Source organism: Peromyscus leucopus, chromosome 8a (genome assembly GCF_004664715.2).
Source record: "Peromyscus leucopus breed LL Stock chromosome 8a, UCI_PerLeu_2.1, whole genome shotgun sequence".
NCBI lineage: Eukaryota > Metazoa > Chordata > Mammalia > Rodentia > Cricetidae > Peromyscus > Peromyscus leucopus.
The window spans coordinates 37,818,836-37,839,033 of NC_051085.1; the positions used below are offsets into that span (position 1 = coordinate 37,818,836).

The 20,198-nt window shown below is 34.5% G+C and overlaps 1 long non-coding RNA gene across 1 annotated transcript in view; it reads left to right on the forward strand.

The window, feature by feature from the left end:
- Window positions 1-19,943, forward strand: part of LOC114686134 — a 39,389-nt gene extending 19,446 nt beyond the window's left edge. Inside the window, exon 5 of the long non-coding RNA XR_003733537.1 lies at window positions 19,357-19,943. This is a non-coding gene — a long non-coding RNA (uncharacterized LOC114686134). The remainder of the gene's footprint in view (window positions 1-19,356) is intronic.
- The last annotated feature ends 255 nt before the right edge of the window (window positions 19,944-20,198 follow it).

Genomic DNA, 20,198 nt, shown 5'->3' on the forward strand with positions numbered 1-20,198 from the left:
CAAACATTAAACGATAGTAATTATGAACATTGTTATGGCAATACACATGACAATGAGGATTAAGTAGGAAAATTCTTAATAGAAATCAAACAACCAAAGGACTCTCAATAAGAAACCACTGTTCTGATGCAGAGACCCACAGCCAAATGCGAGGGTGAGCTCTGGGAATCCCGCTGAAGAGAGGGAGGAAGGATTGTAAGAGCCAGCGGGGTCAAGATCATCACAAGAAAACCCAGAGAAACAACTAACCTGGGCTCATAGGAACTCACAGCGTCTGAACCAACAAGTAGGGAGCCTGTATGATGCCGACCTAGGTCCTCTACATATATGCGACAGTTGTGTGCCTTGGTCTACTTATGGGACTTCTAACAATGGAAGCAGGAGCTATCCCCAATGCTTAGGCTGGCTCTTAGAAATCTACTCCTCAAACTGGATTGCTTTGCCCAGCCTTAATACAAGGAGATGTGCTTAGCCTTACTGCAACTTGATATGCCATGGGGGGCTAGCCCCTTTCTGAACAGAAACAGAGAAGGAGTGGATCCACTGGGAGGGGGTGGGGGATTACAGTCAGGGTGTAAAATAAACAAATTAAATTTTAAAAAAGCAAACAACAATGAAAAAGAAATCACTGTTCTTAAAAGTTTTTATTTTAGTAATATAAGCTTAGTTAAAACTACCCTAAAAGGAAGATGCCAGAAATTCACCATTTTACTGATGAATTCATTTAAACGTTGAAAGAACAATAGCAACTCTAAACAAATTCGTACAGAAATCTGAAGAGGAAATTTACCGTGGCTCATTCTCTACAGTCAAGAATTATTCTGTATTAAAAACAAGCAACCATATTAAGAGAAAAACCATAAGCCAATATCCCTCATGAACACAGACCCAAAAATTCAAACCCAAATACTAATAAACAAATACAAACCAGAAACAGTATTGGTTTGTTTAATATTCAAGAGCAATCGGTGTTCTTCATGGTAACAACGTATTAAAAAGAAAAGATGAACATAAGTGTAATTGATCATATAAATAATATAAGAAAATGTGTGCAAAATCCAGCATTCATTCCTTTTCAAAGTCTCAGGAAATGAGGAACACAATATAGATTCGATCTCTCATTCTGGCATTATGGCAATCATTTAAAAAAATAAAAAGAAAGAAAAATCAACCAACCAACCAAAGAAACAAACAAATATGAATGATTCTAAATGCTTTCTCTGTAGATCAGAGACAAAATGAGGCTTACATCAGAACTTTCTTGATCTTCTTCATCATTATACCGAAGGCTGTAGTCAGTTTAGTAATGCAGACAAGAAATAAAATTCATCTAGGTTTTAGAGCTAATATGAATTTATATTTTCCAGCATATTATGACACCAGACAATCTCTTATTGAAACTAGAGGAAATTGGCAAGACTATAGCACATACATCATTGCTTCTCTATAAAAACTGTAGAAAATAGAAATGGAAAATACAAATGAGTTGATAATAACAATAACACTAGTAACAAACTAGTGACAAACAATAAGATGGTTATGATAAGGGGAAAATATGTTTGCAGATAACGCTGTCTCAATGACCCCCTATATGCAAGGCCCCAAGCTATGGTCGGTCAGATCCTTTGCATAAAATAAAATGGCAAAATGCTTGCATGTAACCCACAAACACCCTCCTATACACTTGAATCATCTGAAAATTGTTTACAGTATTTAATATTATATCTACATGATACATAAATAAGAATTATTCTGTGTAGCTTAAGGACATGATGGCAATTAAAAGTATGTATCTACCCAGTACAGGAACAATTTCTTTTTCCAGTATTTTTGATCTGCAGTTGGTTGAATATTTGGCTATTGAACCCAAGGATGCAGAATGCTGACTGCACTCTTACTTATTGGTGGCGATAGATTCATGCATGTATACATACATCCAAACTTTTCTAAGTCTATGTTTTAAATACATTCACATTCTTCTTTCACCATTTCTGAATATTCATTGTATATCTTACTGAATAACATAAGGACATTTTCATTCAAGTATATAAAGCACTTTAAACATATTCCTCTCATCCTTACAATCTCATTTATTCTTTATCCTCTTATTATACTTTGTTCCCAGACAGTTTTACTTTTACATTCATGTCATATATAAATGTATTCTTTTATGTATCAATATAAAATATACATGTTTTTCTCTGCTTTGTGTCAAAGCACTCCTGATGCTATTGCCTTGATCTGCCAACTGCTGGGATGACAGGTGTGTGCTACCATGCCTAGATCTTCAATGCAAATGTGCTTTGAATTCTCTAATCGATATTTATGTTGACTATTTTGTCATACATTTATTTTCCAGTTGAACTTCATGTTTTAGAACTGTTCATTTTAATAACCCATCTAAAAATTGGTTTGATTTGATTTCATTTGTTAATTTTTTAGTGTTCTTTCAATATTATTCCTCTTCAAACTTGCAAAGATTTTTCTCCTCTTCTGTATGTCTTTTCAGTCTAATTGTTTACTCTGCTGTTCAGCAGTTTTTAATTTTCACGAAGTTGTCCATCGTTGGCCTTCTTCCTTGAGCAACTAGAGTCTTGTTCTGTAGCATAAAGTGTTAGCTCACTTTTATTGTAACCATTTCAAAGCTTCAGCTTTTGATTCATATGGAGTTGATTTTTGTACAGGGTGAGAACCGGGAATCTGGTTTTGTTCGAGAATAGGGGAAACTCTCCAACACTCTTTGGAAGAGACTGCCAATCCTGTGTACAAATCCTGATGCTGTAGAACCCACTTCTCGGTTGTCCCGCTCCTCTCTCTGCCTGAGGGCCTCCTGCAAACTAGATGGCTGCTATTCATATCCGGATAACTAAGTTAGGTCCTTGGAGCTTACTTAGCACACTCTTGATCATATGACAAAGTATTTTTTGAAAAAACTAAATAATAGTGTTGTAGCGCAGAGGGGAAACACACTTGCTGCCAAGCTTGAGGACTGGAGTTTGATGCCCAGTATACATGTGGTAGTAATAGAGAACCAAGTCCTGTAATAACATATGGATATTATCCTTTCCCGCTCCCACACACCTTCGTACTTGCTGACCGAGGGATAAGAATTAGCGCTTTTTTTTTTTTTTTCTTGTGGGAGGGATATTGAGGCTGGTCATGCTGGATGGCTTCATTTTTTTTCCCCCTCAGGAAATGACAAGTAAGCCATCTGGTAATATAAATGCAATTTTTCGGAAGGCATTCTCCCTGGTGTGTAAGTTATTTGTGAGCTCTTCAGGAATGAATAATTATGTTGCAGAATGAACATGGCATACATATTGTGATCAGTCCCCAAACAAAAACAGTTCTCCAGACAGCCTGTTTTAAAGTCTATTGATTGAACAGATAAACAGATTGAGATGTTTTTAGTGTAGCCTGCCAGTTCCACATCACAGCTAATCAGAGAAGGAACACTTTCCTGAGCAGTAAAAGACTCTAGTTATTCCCATTGGGTTTCTCTGGATCCCAATGTCTTTCTCTAAAAAAGTTGTATTTTGGACAAAAGTCTCTTTTTTCTACAATATTGATTATATTCGGTATGGAAAGAAATTGTGTTTAAGGCAGGGAAATTATAAACTGGAGGACATAGAACGTTTTGAGATAGAAAATTGATTTAAGATGAATCTTCTTAAGGTTGAATAGATACTATATAACAGCAAAAATAAGATTTGCAGTGTTTTATAATGATGGTGTTTTAATATGCATTCTGCCTGAATTAGTCTTCATATTTATATACCGGAATCTACATGATAGAGTCTAGTAATATTCACATTGGTTTTAGTAGCTATATTAATGTGCATTTATTCTCACTTATAGTCTCCATAATTTATTATATATAATTCAAATGCCATTTCCATTTAATTTTAATTATTTAAATAATTATTTTTATCCCCTCTGGCCTCAAAATCACTTTCTGCCAAAAATGACCTTGAACTCTTGATCTCCTGCATTGCTCTTCAAATGCTAGGACTGAGATGTATGTCACTACATCTACCTTTCATTTAAATTTTTAATAAAAAAAGACAAGGCATGGACTATATAGAAGCAGAAGTATAATTAGAGTGTTTTTTCTGTGTCTTTGGTACTATAATAGCTGTTCAAGATCCCAATGTAAGCAAATCTGGGCTCACAGTATAGATGACAGCTCACCAATTGATGGAATAAAATGAAGAGGTAAACAAATAAAATCAACATTATAGACTACCTTAAAATCCAAAAAGACATTTATAGAGAGTTTCAATAAGTAACCCACATTTCAACATAAATTAAGGAGAAAAAAATTCCAATATGTTGTTTACATCATTACCTTATAATTTACTCTTTTATTAGGGAAAACTATTTATGACACCAGGAAGGCATTATTTCTAAAAATAAAAAGGAATATATTTACATTTTGAGTTAATTCCTATTATACATATTTAGTTAGCTAAGGCTCTATTATATCTGAAGTTATTAAGTGCAGTTGTGAGTAGTTGATAAAAGTCAGCTACAAATAATACCATAGAAGGAAACTGAAAGAAAGTCATTGAACCATTGTGAGGGATAATATCAAAATGGAAATGTGATGACTTGTTTCATTAGTAATTAAGCACAGCTTCTTGTAAGAAAGAATTCATACTGCAGTGAAATTGACTGTCTTCAAAGTGACTCAAATCCTCATTCATATTTCTTCTCTGTACTCTATGTCTGCCTTTCAAGAGTACAGAATGTGTTGATTTTCGCTTACTACATATAGTAATTAATATGTATGCCCATGAATATATACTCAGTATTTAAGTGTTAGAAATTGAAGGATTCATTTATAAAAATATACATAAAATAGTTATTTTGAAATATTTTAAATGCTGAATAATGAAAATAAAATATATTGAATTTTTGTTGATTTATTTGTGTGTGTACATGAACATATTTACCTGTGCCATGATGCTTTTGTGAAGGAGTCAGATTTCACCTTCATATTGTTCAGGGGATGGAAATTAGTTCCTCAGTCTTGGTGGTTATCTACTCAACATCTTACTGAAATACTTTAATACATATTTAAAAACTCTGACTCATATCATTTTATACCACTTTTATGGAGAAGTAGTCACAAGTAAAATAAACATACAGTAAAGTTATCTAGATAATATTGAAATAACTTCCAGACTCAGAATAATGTATTCAGTGACTATCTTTCCTGACTATTTTGCTTTAAGTATGGAGCCATCATGATCATCATTAAGAGATTTCTAACAATATCCACCTAAACCAAACATGACTTTTGTCAATTCTCTAAACTCTAACAATATTCTAGTGGAATTGTTCCCAAAGATATTAGAAAATGTTTAAAGAATTTAAGAATTTCATCTTCTTTCTGGATCATCTTATGAAAGTGTTTAGTACCAGCAAAGAGCAATAATGATACATAGAGTAAGGAATATATTGCCATCATCTATCTGCATTACTTATTCTAGAATCTGAGGCTAGGTCATTTTAAGATATACTCTATTTTTTTAATCTAAAATACCATTTAAGTTTGTATAAAAATTCTGCTGATCTCATGTGTGGGGAAATACTTGCTGTTTCCTAAAGTGCTGAGTAACTTGAACGCATTGCACTCATCAGTGAAGGCTTTTGCAAGTGCAGAGCAGGTAAATGATAAGGGACATGAGCACTGTGGTGTAGGTTTTTTTTTTGTTTTTTTTTTTTAATTCTTTGGGCAGTCCTCCATTCAGATCCCAAATAAGTATTTGGAGACTTATTCTTCCTTATGAATGACTGGCCTTGGCTTGGCTTGTTTCTAACCAGCTTTTCTCACATAATTTAAATTATTCCATTTCCCTTTAACTACATTTTGCCTCTGGGCTTTTTGCTTTTCTTTAGCCTATATATCTGGCTTTCCTTCTTACTCTGTGGCTGTGTGTCTGGGTGACTGGTCGCTGGTGTCCTCCTCTCCTCCTTTTCTCACTTCCCTCTTCTTGTTCTTCTTTAGCCTAGATTTCCCCTCCTAGTTATTCTCTCTGCCTGGCAGCCCTGCCTGTTTTTCTCTCCTGACTAGCTATTGGCCATTCAGCTCTTTATTAGACCAATCAGATGTTTTAGGGAGACAAAATAACACAGCTTTACAGAGTTAAACAAATGCAACATAAAAGAGTGCAACACATCTTTGCACCATTAAACAAATATTCCACAGCATAAATGAATGTAACACATCTTAAACTAATATTTCACAACATTTACCCCCTTTTGTCTAAATAAAAATGAAAGGTTTTAACTTTAACATAGTAAAACTATGTACAACAAAACAGTTATCAAGTAAGATTTACATTCACAATATTCAATCCATTTGTATTTAGAAAATTCAGAAAAATATTCACTATCTATTTTATCTTAGTGATTCTAAAGTTTTATACTTTCCATCATAACTAAGGAAAACTATAACTCTAACTATTTAGTCTTGAACTTCATCAAAGACCCCAGAAGAATGTAATATTACCTAATAACAGAAAAATCTGGCTTCCTGAACAGTCACTCAAATTTCCTCTGCAACACTGAGGAATCCATCTTCAGCCTACAGGCCTAGAATATCTGACAGACTTTTCAGTGAAGCAGGAAATTTGAAGGACTATACGGGCTTGTATTTGCAAAGTTCATCAGTTGCTTTCCTCTCTGTCCTGCAGAATATCTGGTGGACTATTCTGTGAGGCAGGAATCTCTGGACTGTTCTGCCTTGTCTTAGCAAAGTTCAGCAGTCTTTCTCCTCTGTTCCCATTTTTCCAGTCTTTACAGCATCCTGTGAGCAGTCAGGGAAGACAAATTTCTTGCCCAAATGGCTAGCCATGTCACATTGAAATCAAACTCCATATGGAGTTTCTTCCATACCCATCATCCTTTTATGACGTAAAATGGTGCTACCAGGAGTAGATGTGTCTCATTGTCATGAAAAACCTTAGGTTATTAAACATTGTAAATGTCATATTCTGTAGGTTATTGAACTGCTTGAAAATCTTCTAAAATATACCTGTTTAACCTTGAATACATACCTAATGTGACTAGAAGTTTAATTACTGTAGATTAACTAATAACCTCATTTCTTAAATTTATATATATGTATATGTACATATATATATATATATATATGATCTTATAAGTACAATACCCTAAATAAGAGCATAAACATATATACACTATAACAAAAATAACTTTAATTTGTATCAATATACCAACATCCATATCAATGCAAAATTTGACATTAAAAGTTGTATTTTTACCCTATATTCCTATATTTACCTTAAATGATAATAAGCATCCATAACCCACCAAATAATCAACAACCACTTACCCCATCTCTTGGGAATGTAGGTGTTATCTTCTCTAGACAACTTCCTGTTGTCTGAGGGTGAAGACATTTTTAGGGATCCCTGAAAAATTGGAGATAATGGCTGGGAAGACCAGCTGTAACCTTTGTTGATATATATCACCTGTCAAATTCAGGAATTCTCCTTTGATCAAACCTGATCCATATTAATCTGAACGAATTTACAGCCTCTCATTTCCTTGGAAAAGAAAAATGAAACCTCTTCTCCAAAACAATGCATTGTCTGAGTTACATTTTAAAGTTAAGGCATTCTTAAAGTATATAGACTGGTTTATTTCAACATCCCCTCTTTCAATCCTGTGTCTCTTAGCAGTTGTCATTTGCTTATCAGCAATCAAAAAATTCAAAATCACCACAATACTATATAGGATCCCTGTGTATTTTCCATCATGACATGGCATTTTTCTTTTATATTACTTTTACTCTCTCTTTAAAAACTTTATTATTTTTAAACTACTTCTTTCTTTCTATCACTGTTGACTGTCTATACCAATTTTCTTTTTTCTTAAGCATAAGCACATTGTTAAATATAGCTGTTTAGAGGAGTTTTTTGTTGGTTTGCTTTTTGTTTTTTATCTGGACACCTTTACTGTGTATCTCTAGTCTTTTTTCACCACATGAGCCTTTAAACTGCTAGGCAGCATGGCTAGGACCCTCCACCACAGCTTTGGAAGCTGACTGCCTGAAAGCCCATGACTCTCCTTTGTTCAGTTCAAAATATGTTATGTATTGAATAGTGTAAAACTGGTACAGATTTTCAGTGATGATTCTCCTTGGTCAGTGCAGACCAGGGCAAGTGCCTCAACAGATGTTATATATGCATTACCTGTTTATTCTTTCTCCACCTGAATCATCAAAGCCAGAAAAAAAGTCAATTATGGTTGAAACATGAAAGATAAACAAAGTGGGTACAATATTTTATGTTGTTATTATTTCTCAAAACTCAAACAAACCCTACTTGAGGTCAAACTCAACAAGTATAAGAAGAGGTGTGTTCTCCGTTAGCAATTCAATATTTTTTTTAATGCTTTCCATTTTATGTCTTTACTTGAAACCTATCTGAAGCAATATGAAGTAGTATGCCTCTGATCAGAAGGTATGAAGAAGTGTAATGAGCCTTCCTTATTCTGAGGCTGGAAGTGTAAAGCATAAATCAGTTGAAACTGAAGCAATTCTGTTTCTTCTTAACTAGATCAGATGGCAGGAATTCAGTGAATATTCTACTCTTCACTTTCTTCAAGATATTTAATACACACATTAAAGCATCATACACTTAAGGACACCAATGACAGGTGTCATTCAATGACAGGTGTAATTCAACAGCAGGGAATTAATATCTCACATTAAAGAAAGGTATGAAAATGATAACCAGTTCTACATGAGAGACCCAGAGAGATACCCAAAATTCTAAGTAAGAAAGATTTCTCAAAGTCTCAGCTCATAAGTCATAGAACATCTTGAAACTACAGCTGTAGGACTTGGAAATGCCAACCTGGATAGACCTGGAGAGAGTCTCAAGTTTCTCCTCTGCTGGGGAGAGTCCCTGGTCACAAAGAAAGCAGAAAACAGTCAAGAAGGGATCTGTCCAAGAAAACAAAAAAATGCAAGTTTGGATCCCTGTACAGGAGCAATATGGATGCAAAGGGCTGTTCAACAATTTATGAACAGAAGATCAAGTCTGAAGAGAAAAATGCAGCCAGAAATCTCTACAGAAGCTTTTTCACTGATGCTCAAATACCCATTCAAAAGAGCTCTTGGAGAGTAACTCTGTGCTATCCAGAGAGAACCTGCAGTGTCTTGCCTTGCTACAGTTGGTCCTCCAACACAGCTGTCAATCATGGCAAGGGAGAAGAAGACTGACTTTATCAGAAGTGTCTCCAATCAAGTCATAGGGAAGTCTGCTTACCACAGGGGAAGCTGGAACTTTTGTCAAAAGGTGCAACAGAAAAGCTCGTGCCAAGAATTTTTGTATTTTCCTTGGCAACTGAAGCCTCTGCAATGATCTCCACCTAAACCTGGCCTGACCCTGGTCATGTTCTGTATAGTTTGAGTGTTTGCATTTCATTCCAAGCTTCCCCTGCCTTCCTGATTGCAGAGGCTATCCATTTGCTCAAGGCAAGGTGGTGGATTGTCAGACATACCCTAGCACTGCAAACTCCTTTTCTTCTGGCTCCAACTCAGGGTTCCAGCTCATAATGGTCAGAAAGCTCCAAACCCAGGGACCCTCTAAATCCTATTAATGGCAGATTCTAACTAAGCCTGTAATCAACTTGTATTCCACTAGTGTTCTCTAGTTAACAACTATGTGAACTGCCTATGCTTTCTTGACTGTTACTTAACGCATGAACCTCAACTACAAGTATAAAGCATATATACATTTATATATATATATATATATATATATATATATATATATATATATGATTGAGTTTGCTATAATTAGGTCATATTTGTGATATTATTTTAATGTTTTCATAAAATGTTCTGATGATCTGGTGCTTAATTCAATGGCTGAACTTCAAAACTGCTAAATAAAGTCCAGTAGATGTCTTTTATGAATATTATCATTGAAGGAACTCTAAGAGTTTGAGTGAGCACAACCAATTTCTCATTGTACCACCATCGTAACAGCTCACAGCATATGCTTGCTGTGTTGACTGATTAGATCATTGTGGCAGCTAACTTCCTGATTTTAGCAAGGAAATAATTGGATCCTTGGAAGCCAGATTAGTTTAAGGAGAGAAAAAACAATGTTGTCAAAACAGAATTTGTGTTTTCTTAATTTCACCTGTCTCTAACCCATGTAGAGGCTTAGGACATCACTAGTATTGTGAGGTTCTAACTGTTTTCTGGTTTCTCTGAACCCTCACAGGTCTTCCTTTTTATTTATTTGTTTATTGTAGTTATTTGTTTGTTAAGGAGTCATCTGTAGCCCGGGATGGGCTCTAACTCACCATGTAGCTGAGACTGGCCTTGAACTTCTGATCCTCCTGCTATCAGCTCCCTACTGCTGAGATTACAGGCATTCCACCCTGCCCAGTTTGAGCTGTTTGTGTACATAGTGTTTTGTAACAAGATGAATCTACAGGAAAGAGTGACTCAGAACACTGGTTAAGGTTGACCTCTTTGCTGTATTTCCTGTTTTTCTTACAAGAGTGTATTTTTGGCAGGGAGTCTTGTTATAAACCGTCTGTGGTAGTTGCTTCATGACACTGCATTACGTTGCTAAAAAGAGAGAATTCAGAGTTAGTGAGTGACTAACCAGTGTTTTCATCCTGAATAATGATAGACCCACTAGACAGTTGTAAGTAGATTTTCCATTTCTTCCCTGACAACAGGACGTGGCTGTGAGGGAAGAAGTCCTCTAAATAGACATTATACACAAAGACGGAATGCCCCAGTCTTGCTTATATTCTTACTAATGAAACTCCCGAGACAACAAGTCTCATCTTTGGTCAGCTACTTATTTTTGTAGAGAACTTTAGCTATCAAGTTTCTTATCCTGGAATTCTATCTTCTTTTTTTTTGTCTCAGTTTTTCTCCAAAGTTATAGCTTGTACTCAGAAAGAATAAGAGATCAATCTAATGTGCCATTTTGAAACTTTGTTCCATTTAAGATGAGTGGTTTTCTCAAAAGGGAAACATATTATGCCTCAGACTGAAACAAAATATTATTGCTGACAAGAAAGAGACTTTAAAATGAGCTCACATGACAGCCAAGTGAATTTTAAGACAATAGCAAATCTCGCTTCTCTCCAGTAAATACGTATTTCTGTCTATTGATCTGAGATTTAAAGTGCCTATTGCTCTCTTATCAAAGTAACAAGAAAATACATTTGCAGTCAGTCTAAGAGCTTGATAAACATATCTGTATTACAGGGCACTCCACTGTATGTCTTCTTGGTCTATATGATGAGACCTGCTCATAAATTTACAATCACTCATAAAACAAGTATGTAAATGAAACAGGCATTTTTACAATATTCTTGATAGTTCTATTAACTGTTTAAATATTTTAGAGTATTTCATCAAGTTAATGCATCAGAGAAGTATTTAGGAATGTATAATAAAGGACAAAAAAGACAACCTCAAGACAGATGAGGCTTCAGTACATAGACTTAAATCAAATTAGTGACATCCAGATTGGTGTGAACTGTGAGGAATTTGAAATATGAGCAGAAAATCTGCAATTATTTACTTTTCTTTTCATTCTTTATTTTATTACCATGTAAAGATAGTGAAGTGGTGTTTCAGGTACCTTTTAAGCTATGGTATAATAGTCATTCAGCCTTCTCCATCCGAGTTTATACCTCCCTTTGGACAGCTTTTTATTCTTATTAATACTAATTTAGAATTATCTTTCAATCAGAAGAATATCTCTTCTACAAACTGTCTCCCTGAAGCTTGCCCTGCTTTCTTGTTTTGTTTTAAACAAAATCCTTAAATTAGAAATATATATATATATATGCTTTTCAATCTTCTGGAATTTATAGTCACAGGGTTGATGATTCACATTGAAAAGTGGGTTTTCTTAGCTATCTTTTCCAGTGTTGAGTATACGACATAGGAATGTATAATACAGTGCAAAATGTCAACCTCAAGCACAATTTGCATACTAGACAAACACTCTACTACAGATATATCTCAACTTCATTGGGAACAAAAAACTAATTCAATGTATCTAAATTAGTTTTCTCAAAAAGTTTAAGAACAAAGCAAGGCAAAAAATAAATGTACACCCTAAGAAATGTAACTTCTTTACTTCTCAATCTCATTTCAAGCCTCAGCTCTAAATAAACCCAGTGCACTCACTTGGGAAAGTAATATCTTCTTGAACTTCAGTTTCTTCATATCTAAAACTGGTGCAATTATTTTACCTACCTATACAGTCATCATTCCTTAATTAATGAATTCAATGTGCATAATAAGCTTGCTTCATCAAACTCACTTTCCTTCTGAGAAAAGTTGACTGACATAAATATAACCAACTAATCTTTGACAAAAGGAAAAACAGTTCAGTGTGCAAATGAGGGTTTCTTCAAAAAGTAATACTAGGGGATGAGGAAATGGCTTTGTGGGTAAGCATGCTTTATGAGAAAATATGAGGCTTAGGGTTTCAATATCCAGAACCCTGGTGATGGCTGCATGTGCTTATAATCACAGAATTAGTGGGTGAGAAAAGGCAGATCCTAGGGACTTCCTGGATAGCTAGCCTAGTCAGAGTGGTGATTTTAAAATGCCCTGTCTCAAATGAATGAGGAGGAAAGCTAAACAAGAAGATAGCCAATGTTCTTCTCTGGCCATATATATACACACACACAGGCATAGGTACTTAAGTATTCATGTGTATGAACCACTGCATTTGTGAAAGAAGTAACAAAATAAATTGACACCCTTCACCAAAACTAAGCCAAGATGAATTGTAGACCTAAATATAAACTACTACTCTCTTAGAGTCCTAGGACATAATACAAAAGAAAACCTATATGACCTTGTATAGCAATGGCTTTTTATATACAACATGGAAGGCAAGCCTATGAAAGAAATAATTGATACGCTAGTGTAGTGGACCGAATGATAATGGTCTCCATGGACTCATTTATCTGAATGCTTGGTCCCAAGTTGGTGGAAAGTTTCGGAACGATTAGGAGGTATGACTTGGAGGAGGTGTTCCTCCACTCTGGTGGATTTGGAGGTTTGCAAAGCTGACACAATTCCCAGTGTCTATCTCTCCTCCCTCTCTCCTCTCTCCTCTCCCCCTGCCTCTCGCTCAAGGTTGTGTCTCAATATGTAAGATTTCATCTACTCTTCTAGCGCCATGACTGCCTGCCTGTCCGACTACTTGCTGTGTGCTCCCACCATGTTTGTGGTGGTCTTACCCTCTGAAACTGTCACCTGCAATAAAGTCTTTCTGAAATACATTGCCTTGGATATGGTGTTTCTGAAAACTAATAGGAAGGTAACTAAGAAAGCAGAAGTTCATGAAAATTGAACATATCTGCTATGTGAAAGACAAGGTCAAAAGAAGGAAAAGGTACAGCACAGATATTAATTAATTAATTACAAAGGGACATTGGATAAAGGATGGCTAGGTAAGCTAAAAACTCAATTAAAAAAATGAAAAGCCTGTTAAAATTGGCAAAATAACAGAGTAAAAACTCTCTAAGGAAGGTATACAGAGACAAGGAAGCTTTAAAATATTTTCAAATTCATGCCATGACCAAATTGCAAACAAAAAGCACACAAGATACAGTGTAAACTGTTAGTGTTAGAATGGACAACATCCAAACTACTGGCAGCACCATTCCTGCAAGGGCACAAGTGGGCAGTTTTTATCACACACCCTCTTCACAGTGATGTAGTCAGAGAAGGCTGGTAAGTGTAGGCAATAATTTCTCTCAGTACTATGAGTACAATCATCTTGCCTGTCTTCCCTGTCTCTTGTTCCTCACGTGCTGAATAGATGTGATTAATAGGACCCATACGCTGGTACAGCCTTGAGATGGAACTTGTTTGCTTCTGTTCAGCCTTGTGACCGACTACTGTTAGTGAGGAACACCCACCCTTGGATTATTTTTTTAAAAAATGAGACGAACTGTCTTGTGAAGCTGAAAAGCATGTCTTATACTAACATCTGATGGTATCAGTAACTCTCACATTAATTAAATATAATATCTTCATGAGACAGTGAGGAACAGGAAAGCAATGAACATTTGTATCCATTACCTAGAACATGGTAAGACACTTAGAACATGAAAGAAAAAATATGAACATGTATATACATTCTGAGCATTCATGCTTATGAAACATCTATTTTGCCATATTAATATTTTATTATAAAGGCAATGATTACTATTAGAGAATACACAGTTTTGCTTATGATTTTCCTTATGTACATCCTTATTCTTCTCAGAGATAATTTCTGCTTCTGTATTGGAGATCTTGCCCTGGTCCCCACACACAGCAAAGTCATTTCTAGTCTTTTGTGGAACATAGTTATGTTTATGATCATATTCTAGGAGTCTGCATTTTATTGAATATCTTTTTCAAGTACTCAGGTTATTCATAGTTCTTTGTATTTATGAAGTTCACACATAGGATGTGCTGGATCAAAAGCCATGTACTATATATATATATATATATATATATATATATATATATATATGTGTGTGTGTGTGTGTGTAATCTTTGTGTTTAGTTTATTTTTTATTTCAGACAAAATTTTATTTTAATTTATTTTTGCTCTGAATTTGAAATATTTTAACTCACATTTGTTGTTATGTGTGTCTCTTTTTAAGGTTGTATTTGATCCACTATCATAAAAATATTGTTAATAATCTATTATTTTGATATGTGTATTTCTTTATATTTTCAAACTTTATAAATATAAGGTCATTTTTAAAAATTATCATTCCATATTTTATACTCAGGTGATGAAAGAGATTTTTACTTTCCTTCCCAGAACTGTCTTCAGTGCCTCATATTGGAAACTTGAATCTTCTGCGATAAAATATTTCCACCACTTTCAGACCAGCAGATTCTAAAACACGCAGCTTGCTCAAATTCTTACTCTCATGTGCACACTAGAGTATGTTTATGTCTAATTTACAATTTCTACTTCTCAATCTGTTGCTCTCCACTTTCTCTTTTTATCCCACTCTCTTAACTCCTTTCCACTATTCAGTTCATAAGCATTTACCAATGTAAGCTTAAGACATGCTTAACAAAAGGGAAAGCAGGCCTGGCACTGGATTACTAGTTAACCATTCAGTACTAGTGAAGTCATGGATATTGGAGGAGGACCTAAAACCACTACTTTACTAAACCAACATGATCCTCAGCAACAATCTAAATATTTGTCTATATACACTCGGACAACTTTAGTCTTCATCTTTCATAAAGGACATTTTTCTTTGCAATGCATCTCGGCCACTACAAAAACACAACAGGAAGCATCCCCCCAAAAACAACAACAACAACAACAACAACAACAACAAAATATCAATCAATCAAACAAACAAACAAAAACCCACAGTCAATCAAAATGTAGATTTGTAGAGCCCAGGCTTAATGGTTATATATACAAAAACACTCTGGCACCTAAGGTTCAGGGAATATTGTGGAAAAGATACCTGTGGGTAGGGGGAGTGATTATAAGTCAGAAGATCAAGGAATTTACTATGAGATTTTTGTCTTCTAGTGATATCTGATGCCACACACATAAGGTCTCACCAACATGACTGCCCAAACATGAGCTAAACAAGGATGGCACCAACAGACATGTCAAAGTGGATGGGGAAAAGCCCTTGAGGTCTCAGTCATACACAAAGGCAAGGAAGGCATGCTCAGAGCAGGAGAAGAGCACACCAATTGCTTATCCAACACCAAATGGTCAGCCCTGAAAACATAATATAGGTAACATTATACACATTGAGCAAGTTATATTTAGAAATATGTATGTATGTATGTATGTATATACACATACATACACATGCAAAAGCAATTAGTAAAAAAAAAGAGGCTATGAATTTGAAGGAGAGTGGTTAGTAGTATATGGGAGCATTTAGAGGGATGACTTTAGAAAGGAAAAATGTAATTCTAATCTCAATTTTTTTTCAAAAATAAATAAATGAAAATTAAGATAAAATGAAACAAAAACAGGAATATTGGACTGTGGCTCATTGTCTACTATGACAGAAAGCCAGTATATATGTCTGACATAAAGTATCTCTATTTGAATGGATGAACTTGGACTACTTTCTTCTACCTCTTCTTATAATTTTTACACATAGATAACATTTTTCATAAGGTTTCTGGTCCTTGGAAATAGTAGAAGCCATAGTCATTGAGACAGTAATTGAACTACTTAAAATGAAGAAATAATAAAAATATTTCCATTAATCTTTACTGTCCTTCCTGTCTTAAAATTAAGTTACCATTTGTAAAATGGTAATATTTAGAAACACACAATATACATATACATGTGTTTGTATATTTATATCTGTCTATATGATATACATATATAACATTCACAATTTTATAGTGAACATAAATCCACTTAATAATGTTTTTAAATGAAGTCATAAGTCGTTGATCTGATATCACATTTCTCCATCCTGAGTCTGAGTCTTGCCCTCTAACTATATAACTCGTTTCCTATAAACTTCATATTCCCCATATCTTTTCTTGGTTAAGACTTATCGCATATGGTAATGCTATGACATTTGTTGAATGAACTCATTCTCTCTGGCATGGATCATCTTCAGTCTATATACCGTCATAGATAACATATCAGATTGTAAATGGTGATGTCTTATGATACTGATTTTATTTGTTTTAAGCAAATGACACCAGAAATTATAGCTCCTTTTCCATTCACAGCAAATAGAGGCATGAGATGGAAAATCAGAATCAGTATCAAGTTCTTCATCAATGGGTGGGGATGTTGGCTTCAGAAATAAAACTCCTACACAGTAGAAACTTCATCTCTGATCTGAAATCATATTAAACTTTGAGTGTTACATACATTCTTACGTACAGCCATCACCAACAAGGATATATCATGCACTTGGGTATTATGAAGGAGAAAAACCCTCAGATTATCTGCGAGTGATAAGAATTTTCCTAGCACAGTCATCATCTTTGTTTTGTTATAAAATGGAAAAATGTGCAGAAGTTGAGTGAAGAGGAGGGGCTATGCACACTTGAGAGTTTATGGAGAAAGTGTCTGGATTACAGCCAAGCAAGAAAAACTGCTGTACTTGAGCTGAAGCCCAAAATGACTAAAGAGAGGGGACAACAGGAGACCTTTGTAGTACTTGTTTATAGCCTAGCATCTAGAAAATCCAATACTAAACTTCACTAAATTATTATGTCACTACCAAGGGCAGTTTATGTGCAAGAGAAGAAATATTTAGACACAGCACTAGCCACTCATAGCCAAGGTAAATGAAGAAATTTGCTGTCATGCATACAAACACACACTACTAAACCTTTCTCTGATGAGAGACATGTAGATTGGTTCTTAGACTTTGCAAATCATTGGCATGAAAATTGTGTCCTGAGGCTAAGATAAGAGACTAGTCTTTCAAACAGAAGCAGTCAAAAAGCTGTGGATTGCAGTATCTTTTTAAAAAATTCCCTTTTAAAAAATTCACAATGTTTTTCATGTACTGAAAAATTTGGACTAGGATTCAATGTGTTATTTATAGTCATGAGTCACCAGAGGTCTGAAATGGTTAACATCAAAACAAGTAACTTACCCAACAGTGAGGAAGGCACCAGGGAGAATCTGGTTTCCAAAGAATCATGACTCATTCTAATAATCTCTTTTATAAATATATTAGCAAATAACACGTTATAATAAATTATTTTGTAACTAGTGTTTCCCTCCTACACACACACACACACACACACACACACACACACATAAACACACACACACACAAAAAAAAAAAAAAAAAAAAAAAGCTAAAAGGAATATCATGTCTTCATGTCTGCTAGAACATGCAGAAGTTATAAATGACCAGCAATATATGAATGCCTATTTGGTTAAGAAATTATATTTACTGTTATTTACTAAGATACGACGGAAGTCATGAAATTTACCAGCATTAGTTTCCAGCAAAAGAAAAGCCAACTACTTGGAAAGCATTTACAAGTTAATGAGACCCACTTCACACACCCCTGCTTCTCTGTACTCTCAATTACATGCAAGGTTTCCATCCACCCACAGGATTCTTCTCTCAATAACTGCAGTGAAGTGAATATACTGAATTTCTTCTATTTTATAGGTACTGTTTAATAATATCTACAGTAACTAAATTAATCTATACATGAAAAATCAAGTTAAGAATATTAAAGCAAAAAAAGAATATTAAAGCAATTGCTAAATTTTCAAGTAGCCATAAAAAACAAAAACATCATGCTTAAATTATGCTACTTTTAATAAATTATAACAGAACTGTTATAACTTAACCATTGGAAGTTATTAAAAAATGCAATAAAGTATGAATGATATGAATAATTGCTATGTTGTCTTTGTTTGAAGGAAAAATGTGCCAACTCTATGGCTTACAGATTTAACCACAATCAATGGAGGACACATTGTATTGTCTGTTCTTTTATAATTCCCATTGCTAGCAGGATATACAACATAACATGCTTTAAAATAATATAAATATAAAGTGCAGTTTCAGAAACGTGTTTGGGTGAAAGTGAAGTAAAATAAAATAAAATAAAGTAAAACTCACTAGTGACATTTAGTCAAAGAAAAGAGGGGCCTGTGTTTAGTTGTACATGGGGAAAAATAGATAAATAAAGGCACTATATTTTACAGTTCTCTCCAGGGACCACAATGAAAATGGAGAGAATCATTCCTATCAGCCCACTATGACATCTTCTAAACCTCATTCAGTATCAATTAGTTTTTTAGGGGTTTATTTTTCTACTTCTAGCCCTTTAATCTCTATGTCAAATCTAAGTTATTTTGTGAAACAATCAAGATATAAAGAAAATGGGTCCTTTCAATGCAATGATCATCAATACATGTATCAGATATGATAATATATAAAATGTGCAGTAAAATATATGTAATATATTATATAACTTTTACTATATACACAGTGTTTGTACAATTGTGTATTAATAACTATTAAATTAGGATGTATTTATATACCAGGTGTTATCATGAGACTCCTATGCACATTCACCAATAAGATCCTCATGAGGGCTGGAGAGATGGCTCAGAGGTTAAGAGCACTGACTGCTCTTCCAGAGATCCTGAGTTCAATTCCCAGCAACCACATGGTGGCTCACAACCATCTGTAATGAGATCTGGTGCCCTCTTCTGGCCTGCAGGCATACATGCAGAACACTGTATACATAATAAGTAATAAATCTTTTTTTTTTTTAAAAAAAAAAAAGAAAGATCCTCATGAAAATTCTCTGTTTAATAGGCACCAGCAAGATGACCCAGCAAGTGATGATGTCTGCTCTAAGAACCTGAGTTTGATTCCTGTGATCCAGATGGTGGAAGGAGAGAAGAGACCCCAATCAGTTGCTTTGTGACCTCCACAGGCAGGCTGTGGCACATTTGAGCCCCAACATATACTCATCTACATAGAAAAATTAATAAAACATAACTTGAATTTTAAAATAATTCATATCCAATATATAACTGTTTGGACTCTAGTTCTGCACATGAAAGAGATATTTACCAATGATTACATATTTTAAGAAGCAGAAACATAAACTTCAACCTGAGACAGCCTTCCTAATCTCTCTGTTATGCTGACTTCTAAAAGGAAAGATAATTTATTAGCCTACTGTGTTTTATAGAAAGAACAAAACTGGAATTTTTGTTTTTCCTTATTGATGTAGGTGTATTGAAAATAATCTGATCTATTGTCTAACTAAATTAACTGGGCAATAATTCTCCTTTCCATTTGTCCCGCAGCTTGTAATTAGGTACAAGTTCATAACAGCTCTACAAAAAAAATTCTGTTTTGTTTTAAAAAACTTGCAATAAAAAGAAATGACATGGGAATGAACATAATAACATGGGAAAAACTGATACTTTTTTTTGTAAATGTCTTGTAGACTAGCATAACTTTTACTTATAATAGTTACTTTTTTATTTGACAGTGAAAAATACAATGGTAAAATAGTTATCTAGAACATATTAAAATTAGAGGTACCAGCCCAACATACTTATGTAAGCTGCAGAGCACATGGCTTCATTTAGTTAGGAGAACTAGGTGTCATGATGCATCAACCACCTCTATAGATAGTCACGGCA